Genomic DNA, 12,282 nt, shown 5'->3' on the forward strand with positions numbered 1-12,282 from the left:
GATGGGACTCAGCAGCAGCATATGGCTGGGGGTGAGGGGGAGAGAGATAGTGTCTACAAAACCTTGAGAGAAGGCTACCTGCTGGGTGCAGCACTCCTGCTCATGCATCAGATGGAGTATGAACACTGCTGTACTCTGCCCATCAGTTTACATTCAGCTTCTTCCTGACCACAGAGTTTCAATCAAGCTATGGTTTCTTAGTATTTTTAAGGATGGTCCAGGTTTTTTGTTTACAGATTTTATGGACAGGCATTTTAACCTGATTTTTACTGGTTGTCTATGAATTTGTGTACTGTCACCACTGGCATCAGTCATGTGGGGCCAGTCCAGTGATAAGGACAGGGGTGGAACTAGGGGTTGCAGTGGTACAGTCACCCCCTGCCTTTGATTCCCGCTGTCCCACAAAGATTAAAGCAAACTGCAGCAACGTTTCTATTCAGGCAGAAGCCAAGGAGTCACCTGACTTTATGGTTTATTGTAATCTGCCTGACTCCTCCTAAATGTATATGTAGTTGGCACATTTGATTCCCACTGAAGGTTCTGCAAGAGGCGAGGGCTTGAATGGTCTTGAAAGAGGCCTTGCAAGGTCAGTCTCTGCATTCATAGCTGTATATAAACTTAGATGCCCCAGTAAATGCATTTTAGATAGATCCAAATACAATTAATCACAACCTATTAAAATTACATTTCAAATTGAAATAAAAATGCATAAGAACTACCTAAATATATTGTACAGCCATCCGTGTACAACAGATTAGCAATAGCCCAGTGCACTTCATGAAGTCTCTGGCATTTCTGTCTTTGGAGTTATAAAAAGCAGTACTGAGAGTAGGAGGATTTTTTTTCAAGTAGGAGAGAGGAAGAGAGTTGATGTGAATGTTATTCTGATTTTTTTTTTTACTTACAAACAAACTGATTTTTCTAACAAAAATAAAGGAATAAAAAGTAAGAAATGTTAAAAGGTAATCAACACAGATACATTTCAAGTAAAATAGTAAATTAAATGCAAAACCTATGCTAATACATCATCCAGGTTGAGATTTTAATTGCACAAAGTCAGAAAATGTAAAGTTATGGTTCTCACAGTAATCATCACTCAGTCCCTTTGAACATATTTAAAATGTGTATTGCAGACAGCATAGAGCGTTAACTCGAATGCCATCATATATATGTGCTCTGTGCCCTTGTAACAGTTGTTGGGGGAGCCATAATTTCGCATTTGCTGACTTTTGTTCAATTAAATTCTGTCCCTTAATGCTGCACTGCCAAAGTTTTGCATTCAATTTCCTTTCATTAAAAAAATTAAACAAAAAACTAGAACCTGCATTGCACGTTTGAATGAACAGAAAGTCTCTTTGTCTAAGTGTTCTTAGTCTCATAGAAAACCACGCACTTATTTGAGAGTACAATTACAGAAATAAAGTAACACACTTATACCTTGAGCGTCACATTTCATAGTGAATAGAGTGAAAATAGGTAAGGTAAATAACACATTGTGCATGAATAGCAGCTATTTTCAAAATGCTGGAATACCTGTCATTGCAAAACTGACATTCCCCGGAATTGTAAAAATGGCACTGAGCAAACCCCTGCCCTCTTCTTCCATGGGCTTTGTGCATACAAACCCTTATGCCCCATTTGTACCTCTGCATGCAGAGCCGTTGTGTCAGTGTATGCCACACAGGAACAGAAGCCCATACTCACATAGGATAGATGGGACTGCAATTTCATTATCCTTAAGGAGGATTTAGCTCCTAATCCTGCAATCATATCCCCGTGGGAATATGTTTGCACCCATATGGTGCCCCATTAGCTCTGATGGAATGGAGCACAGACATGAAAGCCTGATGGGAGGTATCTGGTAGAAAGCTTATATCCAAGTTTATCTCAAATTTTATGTATGTCTGGTGATAGCAGCTTTTATTCTCAGGTACAGATAGCAAAATGTGGTCAAATAAAATCCTGTCAAACTTTAAGAAAGCTTTTCTTTTTGAACTAAGAACAAGCATTTGTAACTTCAGTGTAAAGGCTGTTTTCCTCCTGAAAAATCTCATAAAACCAGAGTCTTAAATTGGAAGCATTTTCTTCACCATCATTATGGCTTCGTGATACCAAATGCTCCCTCAATCTGACTTTAAATAACTGATATTACCATGCAAGCAGTTCAAGGAAAAAGGCCTGGGTGTCATAGTGGACAGATCAATGAAAATTTCTGCTCAGTGTGAAACACCAGTTATAAAAGTAAATGATGCCAGATTGCCTTTGGAATGGGACAAAAAGTAAACTTGAAACAATTCTACAAAAAAAAACCTCCTAAAAAACAGACTGTTTTCTGTTCTGCAATAAAAGAGTGCCATTCTACCTTTTTGATGCCCCCCAAAAAAACTTGTAAAAGTCTAAGAACACAGATCCAGCATAGAATAATAGAATCATAGAAAGTTAGGGTAGGAAGGGACCTCAGGAGGTCATCTAGTCCAACCACTTGCTCAAAGCAGGATCATCCCCAACTGGATCATCCCAGCCAAACCTTTGTCTAGCTTGGTTTTGAAAACCTTCAAGGATGGAGCTTCTACCACCTCTCTGGGTAACCTGTTCCAGTGTTTTACTACCCTCCTACTGAGAAAATTCTTCCTAATATTTAGCCTAAACTTGACTTGCAGCAACTTGAGACCATTGCTTCTTGTTCTGTCATCTGCCAGCACTGAGAACAATTTAGCTCCATACTCTTCCAACCCCCACTTCAGGTAGTTGGCGGCTGCTATTAAGTCCCCTCTCAGTCTCCTCTTCACTAAACTAAATAAGCCCAGTTCCCTCAGTCTTTCCTCATAAGTCATGTCCCCTAGCCCCTGAGCCATTTTTGTCACCCTCCACTGGACTCTCTCCAATTGGTCCACATGCTTTCTGGAGTGGGGGGCCCAAAATTGAACATAGTACTCCAGATGTGATTTCACCAGTGCTGAATAGAGGAGAATAATCACTTCCCTTGACTTGCTGGCAACACACCTATCAGTGCAACCCAATATGCATTAGCCTTCTTTGCAACAAGGGCACACTGTTGGCTCATATTCAGATTATTGTCCACTGTAACCCCAAGATCCTTTTCTGCAGAGCTCCTGCACAGCCAGTCAGCCCCCAGCTTGTACTGGTGCATGTGATTGTTTCCTCCTAAGTGCAGGACTTTGCACTTGTCCTTGTTGAACCTCATGAGATTTCATTTGGCCCAATCCTCCAACTTGTCTAGGTCCTGAATCCTATCTCTACACTTCAGCGTAACTACTATTCCCTGCAGCTTTGTTCCATCTGCAAACCGGTTGCTGATGCACTCATCTTCCAGGTCGTTGATGAAGACATTGAACAAAACTGGCCCCAGAACTGACCCCTGGGGCACTCCACTTAATACCCAGTGCCAAGTAGACATTGAGTCATTGATTACTACTCTCTGAACCCAATGCTCCAGCCAGTTTTCTATCCTCCTTACAGTCCATTCATCCAGCCCATACTTCCTTAGCTTCCCTGTGAGAAAGTTGTAGGAGGCCATATCAAAAGCTTTGCTAAAATCAAGGTACACCACATCCACTGGTCTCTGCATCCACAGAGACAGTTTTCTCATCATAAAAGGCAATCAGGTTGCTCAGGCATGACTTGCCCCTGGTGAATCCATTCTGACTGTTCCTAATTACTTTCTTCTCCTTCAAGTGCTTAGAAATGTATTTCTTGAGGATCTGCTTCATGATTTTTCCAGGGACTAAGGTGAGAGTGACCTGTCTGTAGTTCCCCAGATCCCCCTTTTTCCCTTTCTTAAATGTGGGCACTATGTTTGGCCTTTTCCAACCATCTGGGACCTCTCCTGGTTACCATGAGTTTTCAAAGATGATGGCCAATGGCAATCACATTGGCCAGCACCCTGAGTACTTTTGGGTGCATCCCATCCACCCCGCCCCATTGTATATGTCCAGCTTTTCTAAGCAGTCCCTAACCTGTTCTTTCACCACTGACGGCTAAGTAATCCCTAACCTGTTCTTTCACTACTGAGGGCTGCTTACCTCCTCTCCAAACTGTGCTGTCAGGTGAAATAGTCTGGGAGCTGACCTTGCCTGTGAGGACTCAAGCAAAAAAGACATTGAGCACTTCAGCCTTTTCTGCATCCTCTGTCACAAGATTGCCTCCCCCAGTTAGTAAGGGACCCATACTTCCCTGATCCTCCTCTTGCTACTGACATACTTGTAGAAACCCTGCTTGTTACCCTTCACATCCCTTGCTAGCTGCAAGTCCAACTGTGCTTTGGCCTTCCTGACTTCCTCTCAGCTACCTCTCAACATAAAGCAACAACATTTGTTCAACTCACTTCAGAATATAGTTAGAGCCTCATGCCTCAGGACCTACTGAAATCATGATATCCATCATTGCCTGTGAAATCAGACAATGTCTGTGCAAAATACATGAAAAGAAAAAAACAAACTTACTGAAAATAAAATATTGGCTCCCCACAGGGAGCCAGAAGTCCTCATGGTGCTGCAGCCTGACCATGCAGTCCATTAGGGGACAAGGGTGAAGTAGGGCTGCTGCCACAAAGGGGAGCCCAAGATAACCAACCTTGCCCTTGCCACTGATTGGCTAAGAGGGCTACATGTCATGCACCTCCCCCCCCACTGTCCACCAGTGAGGGGTGGAGCCTCATAATGAACAGCCCTCACAACCAATCAGCAGTCAGGAGCAGGGCCACTAGGGGACTTCAGGGGTATGGGAGGGGCCCTGCCATAATCACCACATGAAAATGGTGGCTGGCCCTGCCATCTCCCTATAAAATTGGACAGGTGCTTCCTCAAGTTGGGTAGACTCCTACTCATGCCATTGCTGTCCAGCTTTAACTGTCCCTCAACTCTCTACCCTTGCAGTATGCCCTGAAAGCTAACCATAAGTTATAATGCAGGGAACAACAACCTATGGCCCACAGAGCCATTTGATCTGACCCGTGGACATGGAGCTTTGGCTGCCTTCCCTATGCCATCGTGGTGAGAAGTGGTACAGTGGGAGTTTTCTCTGTGCTGCTGCACTGGGTAGTAGCAGCAGCTGTGACAGCTGGTTCCTAATACTCACCTTCTCATCCATCTACCTGTGACCTGAGCTGGGTCATTCCACCCAAAGTCCAAAAATGTTGCCAAATATTGCCACAATGGATATATTGTCAGCTATCAAAAGTGGTTAAGCTCCTAAAGATGGAAATAGGCTGCAAGTGGGATTTTCAGAAGTACCAACTACTTAGACACCTACAACCTATTGAAATCATTAGGCACTTTTCTATGTCTCAGCAGGCACCAATCTTACAGATCCCAAAATATCTTTTACAATCCAAGAGAAGTCAACCCCAAGGGCTCTAGGCTGTAATATAGAACATGGTGCCATATTTTTCTTTTATAGTAACCAGGTACTGCTACTGACCACAGCTGTGGCAGGATGTAATAAGGCAGATTCTTAAGGATAGCAAGACACATTTAAGTTGCACAAATCTAAGTTTCCTAGTTCAGCAGGAGCTGATGTGCATTGTGATATGCATTTGCCTACCACTAATAGATTTGTGTCCTTAAATTGATAGTTACTGTGTTTTAAGCAACACAATACTATATTTGTTGGAATAAACCTGAACTGATGACAAACTGGACATTTTTCAGTTTGATATGACCAGAAGTACAAGTTATCCTCCCACTGCCATCATACAGGATGCTCCATTATGCTATGGCCAGAAGGTCCCCTCTTATTTAAAAAAAAACAAAACAGGAAAATGCACCTGGGTCCAATTTCTGTAGCCAGCAAACGTCATTTCTCACTGCTCAGATACACAGGTCCAAAACCCAAAACAGCCAGCAGGTGAACTGGTTGAAAATTTTAATTCAAAATTTGTTTCAACGAAAACAAATATATGTTGTTAAAAGCAGCCTTTTGAAAACTGTTGTTCAGGTTTCATCCTTCTCTTATCCCCACATTTTTCCCTGTTTTTTCTTTTCACAATTTTGTCCCTAAAAAGAGAGAAAAAACAAAACTGAGAAGCAGGGGGAACTAAGGAGAAAAGGAATCCATGTGTTTGTTTTGGGGCAAAAACTGCAAATAACATTATTGAAGCTTCCTCTGAAATATACTGACCATTTTTTGACCAGCTCTAGCTAGCAAAATGTCTCAGGCAGCAGCTTGGAACCATTATTCTAGGACTTTGATGGCAAGGAGCATGTTAAATCACAGCTCCAAAGTGCCTGGCAGAATGCACAAATATATTGAACAGATGGTAGTTCCTGGCTATTGCAGAGATAAGAAAAAGTCTTGCCAATAGGTCAAGGTGCTCAGGCAGACTTACTTGAATGCTCTGTGGAGAGCAGAACAAATAGGTAGGTCCCCAGCCAGATACAGATTTATCATGCAAAAACTACATATTGAAACCTTTCTAGAAAGTTATAGGCAGTCAGTGCAAATCATAGATCCCAGGTTTATTATGCATATGAAAAAAACCCACTGAATTGTGGGCAAACCCAGGGGAGGCACCGCCATGCCTAAGGTCAGAGATGACCTAATTAGGGAACTTTTAGAGGGGCTGGACGTGTTTAAATCAGTAGGTTCAGATGCTCTTCACCTGAGGGTGCTGAGGGAGTTGGTGGGGGTCATAGTGGGGCCCCTGGCACAGCTCTATGAGCACTCGTCAGGCACTGGCCAGGTAGCAGAGGATTGGAAAAGGGCCAATGTAGTTCCCATTTACAGGAAGGGGAGAAAGGAGGACCCTGGCCAGTTAGTCTTACCTCAGTCCTTGGGAAGACCTTTGAGAAAATTATCAAGGAGCACATCTGCAAGGGCCCAGCAGGGGAGGTAATGCTCAGGGGCCAACAACATGGGTTCACTGAGGGCAGGTCCTGCCTGACTAACTTGGTTTCTTTTCATGATCAGGCCACAAAGTCCCTGGAAAAGGGTGTCAGGGTGGATGTTGTCTTCCTGGACTTTAAGAAGACCTTTGATACGGTTTCCCACCACATTCTCTTAAAAAACTAGGTGACTGTGTCATTGATGCCTACACAGTCAGATGGGTGGCAAATTGGCTAGATGGTCGCACCCAGACAGTGGTGGTGGACAGGTCATTTTCGACCTGGAGGGATGTGGTCAATGGAGTCCCCCAGGGCTCAGTCCTGGGGCCTGCATTGTTCAACATCTTTATCAGCGATCAGGATGTGAGTGTGGAAAGCACACTGTCCAAATTCACTGATGACACCAAGTTGTGGGGTGAGTTGGGCATGCTGGAGGGGAGGGACAGAATCCAGCTAGCTCTAAATGGGTTACAGAGGTGGGCAGAGGAGAATAGGATTGAATTCAATGCAGACAAGTGCAAGGTGCTGCATCTAGGGAGGAGGAACCAGCCACACACCTAATAGGCTGGGGAACACCCCTCTTTTAACATGGTGGCAGAAAGGGATCTTGGAGTCATTGTTGACTCCAGGATGAACATGAGCTGCCAATGCGAGGAAGCAGTCGGTAAGGCTAACCACACCTTGTCATGGACCTATAGATGCTTCACAAGCAGGTCCAGAGAAATGATCCTCCCCCTCTATGTGGCATTGGTCAGGCCACAGTTGGAGTACTGTGTCCAGTTCTGGGTGCTGCACTTCAAGAGAGATGTGTCTAGCATTAAGGGGGTCCAGAGGAGGGCCACTCATACGGTTAAGAGGCAGCAAGGCAGGCCCTATGAAGACAGGCTAAAGGGCCTGAACCTATTCAGCCTCCACAAGAGAAGGCTGAGAAGGGATGTGGTGGGCATTTACAAACTCCTCAGGGGGGACCAGCGCAAATTGGGGCAGGCTCTGTTCCCCTGGGCGCCACCTAAGGTTACTAGGAATAATGACCACAAATTGTTAGAGAAAAGGTTCAGTCTGGACATCAGGAGGCATTGCTTTACAGTTAGGGCTGCCAGGCTCTAGAATGGGGTCCCAAGGGAGGTGGTGCTCTTTCCTACCTTGGGGGTCTTCAAGGGGAGGCTGGACAGAGATTTGGCTGGGATGATATGACCCCGTCACCCATTCCTGTCCAGGGCAGGGGGTCAGACCTGATGATCTGTTTAGGTCCCTTCTGACCCTAAGCACTATGATACTATGAACCCTGCTTACTTCTGAGTTAATTCTGGACCAATTACAATTTCCATATATACTGAACATATAGCCTTTTTGCTGTAGCCCAGTCTCTAGTTAACAAAGACATAGAGATGTCTGTTTGATAAGAAATGCATGCTAACTCTTAGCCATCTGTAGAAAAAGCTAACTAGGGCAAACTACCCTGGTCACAATTTCCATTAAAGGTGTAGACATTATCCCACCATCTCTTCCAACGGGTTCTCCCAAACAAATCAGTCACCTCGGTGTCTTCTTCACTGAATTTCAGCCAGCTTCCCACTATCCTGCAATTACTCCAAGGTGCCAATAATGCAGAGTTGCCCAGTATGTGAGAGAAGTGGAAATATAACGTTGAGTCTTACCAATATCCTGACAACCTTCCAATCCGTGCCAGTATGCTAAGTTTACAAACCTTAAACAAGAAGTTATGAATCAATACCCAAAATTCTGTCACCTTTCCATCTCAAAGAAGTACAGAGGAGAAATAAATAGGCTCAGAGAAAGTAACAAATCAGAATCATGAAAATATTCCTATATACACCAAGTGCCTGTAAAGGCTGGAACTATTTGGAGAGGAGAAAATAGAGGACATGAAAGAAATACACAATCAGCAAACAGAAAAATGAAATCAAATTGTGTGGTTATATTTATCTTTACAGAGTACAAGGAGACATTCACTCCAATTGGAAGGCAAGCAGATATACCTTTATTTACATATGGAATTAATCGGCTTAGGATATCATTAACTGAATTCCAAAAAGGATTAGATCTTATATAGATAACGATAACATCCAGATTTTTCAGGGAAAAGAAGCAGAAGTGTTAGCCAATCATTAACTCAGACTATAAAGAATCTTACCCTAAGAGCTGTGTATGCCATGAACATACACTGCAAGCTTTCTTATATCTTCCTCTGAGGTGTCTAATGCCAAGGTAGATCCAATATGGCCATCTGCTGAGGGCTGTTGTATTGAATAGACAAAAAATAATATTCCATTATAATCCACTGGTGAGAGAGTATACGTTACAATTTCTCTTGTGTGACAATTCCCGGCACTGCTATTGGACTCTTCAGCCAGGCTGTTGAAATCATGTGTTTATCTTGGGAGTTCCCAATATCACACCCAGCGTGTCAGTCCAAAGAGCAGGCATCACAGGTTTGCTATCTAGATATATTTTGTGGCAATAATAGAATCCTTTTTCTCCTTTCTTGCCATTATGTAATTGGAGTTAGTGAACATTATAGCATTCTGCTACCACTTAGCCTCATGTCCAGGCTGTCATGCAAACTTTGAGGTCCACCAATCTCCTGTCCATGTACTTTGCCATTGTATTTTCTCTGAGTTGTCTTCTTTCCACTGTCATTGACCTCGGGGCATATAGATCAGTAGTTTTCAACTTTTTCTGTACCAGGACCCATTTGTAAATATTGATGGCAGGCCCAACTCAGTGCCCCTCACTCCTGATCTGCCCACCCCTAGATCCCAGCCCCACAGTGTGTGCGTGAGGCAGGGGGTGGGTGCATGGGACAAGGGATGGGGTTGTGTGTGGGACGTGGAGGTCCCCAAGCAGCCCTTTGAAGGCTGGAACTGTGACAGCCTGCAGGGGAAAAGCTATGGTTTCCCATGTTTTCCTCCTTTTAAAGGAGAATCCATTTTTAAAGTTTGTTGATCCATTTTTTGTTTGTTCACGACCTTTTTGTATATTCTTGTGTCCCACTTTTGGGTCACAACCATGTTTTAAGAAACACTGATATAGATTATTTCCTTTAAAAACTTGAAACAAAACTAATGTTGTTTGACCTTTTCCTGTGGAAAGCATTGATTATTAAACAAAGATATAAATACAATTGCTTTTTGAATTTCAAATTTTATTACAAAATTAGCAAATTTACTTCAAAACAAATAGTTTTCATACATGTTTACTTTTGTGTCAAAACAGCATTTTACAGAAAATTTTAGTCAAAAATTGTCAACCACCTCTGTTAATTTCCATTAACACCTCCAACATGACTGTCACTAATTCACTGTCATATCCTACTACTGTTTCTGACTGTGTTTTAAAAATTAAGAAATTGTCAGATATCAAAACAGACACTGTTTGATGAAGAAAAGGAATTACTTGATTTCTTCTTTATAATTCATTTAGAAAATCCAACTATTTTAAAAGATATAAAAGTGTCAAATGAAACATGGTACTAAAATGCATAGGTATTTTAATAGGCAGTCTCATTTTAATCAGTGCAGCAGAAACATTTAAATCTGAGGCTTTACTAACATCGTTAGAAAAATTAATTAAAAGCAAAAAGCCTAGGGGGACAAAATGACTTTGGAAATGTAACCATGCCTGTGTTACCTTAAGACTGGGTTACTGAAATTCACCCTATATGCAGAAATTGCAGCTAGAACAGAATTTATCAGCTAGCTTATTCAGCAAGGTTTCACAAAGATGGTGCATTATACCTTTGCTCTGTGATGTACATTGGTTATTGACTCATTCAAAATTAGACTTCTGGGAGAGAAATCTTCTATGATCTTAATGTTATATTGCTGCATTGTATTTAGGTTACAGTAGGTGAGCATGGTTCTTAGAAGACAAATAAAACTAATAGGTTCCCTGCCCCAGAATGCATACAATGTAAACTATATATAATTTGTTACAAACAAAATTAATAGCATAGTAGGATGCATTAACAGGAATCTGGTATGCAGATCATGAGAACTGATTCCTCTGCCCTATTCCACATGGGTAAGGCCTTACTTGCAGTACCATGTCTAGTTTTCAGGTCCATGCTTTAAGAAAGATGGGGACAAACTGTAGTGGATCTAGAGGAAAGGGTAAAAATATGTAGAAGTCTAGAATACATGGTACATGAAGAATGACTGAAAGAACTGTTGTTTAGAGAAGAGAAGAGAGAGGATGTGATAACACTGGCGATGACTTTTCCCTCTAAATACTGGCTGCCGGCCAGGGAGTAATGTTTTTAAATTATAATCTTAGGCTAAATTGTAGGATAGATATTATAATGAACTTCCTGAATATAAGGAAGGATAAGCACTGGAAAATATTACCTAGAGATGCTGTGGAATCTCTGTAACTGGAAGTTTTTCAGTGCAGGTTAGACAAACATTGTCTGGGACAAGTTAGAGAGGGATGATCCTGCCTTGGGCAGGGAGTTTGACTAGATGATCTTCATCAGTCCTATTTTTCCATGATTCTGTAATATGGTTAATTCTGAAAAGCTAAAATGTAGAAAAGAGTTATAGGAGAATGAGGCATGGATGTTAACAATTATAAGTTATTACATATGCTTATCATGAACACTGTTCTCACCATGTCTTCCTACTCTCAGGAATCTGAAAGCAGGGACCAAAGAACAACAGCTACACCTCCCCCCAACCCCAAAGCCAAAGAGCTAGTCACTGGCCCATAGGGCACACTGTTATCACTGTCTCTAGATATCAATGCCCAGGCAAAGCAAGATCCATTACCAAGAGATAAAAATTCTGCTACAATCTCCCCGCCTCCATGCCTGCACTTTAGGACAAGTTGCTTCAAGGAGTTGTTAGAACAACTTGAACAAACAATTCCTATATTTGTTAAGCTTGTACCATGCTGGAGCTTGCCCAACTTAAGATCTAGTAATCAAGGCATTTGCTGTTATTTGTGTCAATACGATGCCACATATTAATCAAATAGTAAAAGGGAATTATTAAACAGCGTGGACTCTGAAATTGTGAACCCACGGCCCTAAAAAGCATGTATTCCACAAAGAAGTTGTTCCAAAGTGGCATAAATATTCTTTGCATCCTCCTTAAGCTCTCCACAGGAAGCTTCCTGTTAATCCTGTTAGACTTAGACAGACTACAAAAGTGGGCAGATGAGAATAGGATGGGGTTCAACGCAGACAAATGCAGGGTGCTGCACCTTGGGAGAAGGAACAGCATACATACAGGCTGGAGAGTTCCCCTCTTGAAAGCACAGAGGTGGAAAGGGATCTTGGAGTCATTATTGACTCCTAGATGAACATGAGCCACCAATGCCAGACTGCAGCCAGCAAGGCCAGCCATACCTTGTCATGCATCCAAAGGTGCATCTCAAGCTGGTCCAGAGAGGTGATATTCCCCCTCTATGCAACTTTGGT

The sequence above is a fragment of the Crocodylus siamensis genome, chromosome 2 (assembly GCF_052110815.1).
Source record: "Crocodylus siamensis isolate JL-2025a chromosome 2, ASM5211081v1, whole genome shotgun sequence".
Classification (NCBI taxonomy): Eukaryota; Metazoa; Chordata; order Crocodylia; family Crocodylidae; genus Crocodylus; species Crocodylus siamensis.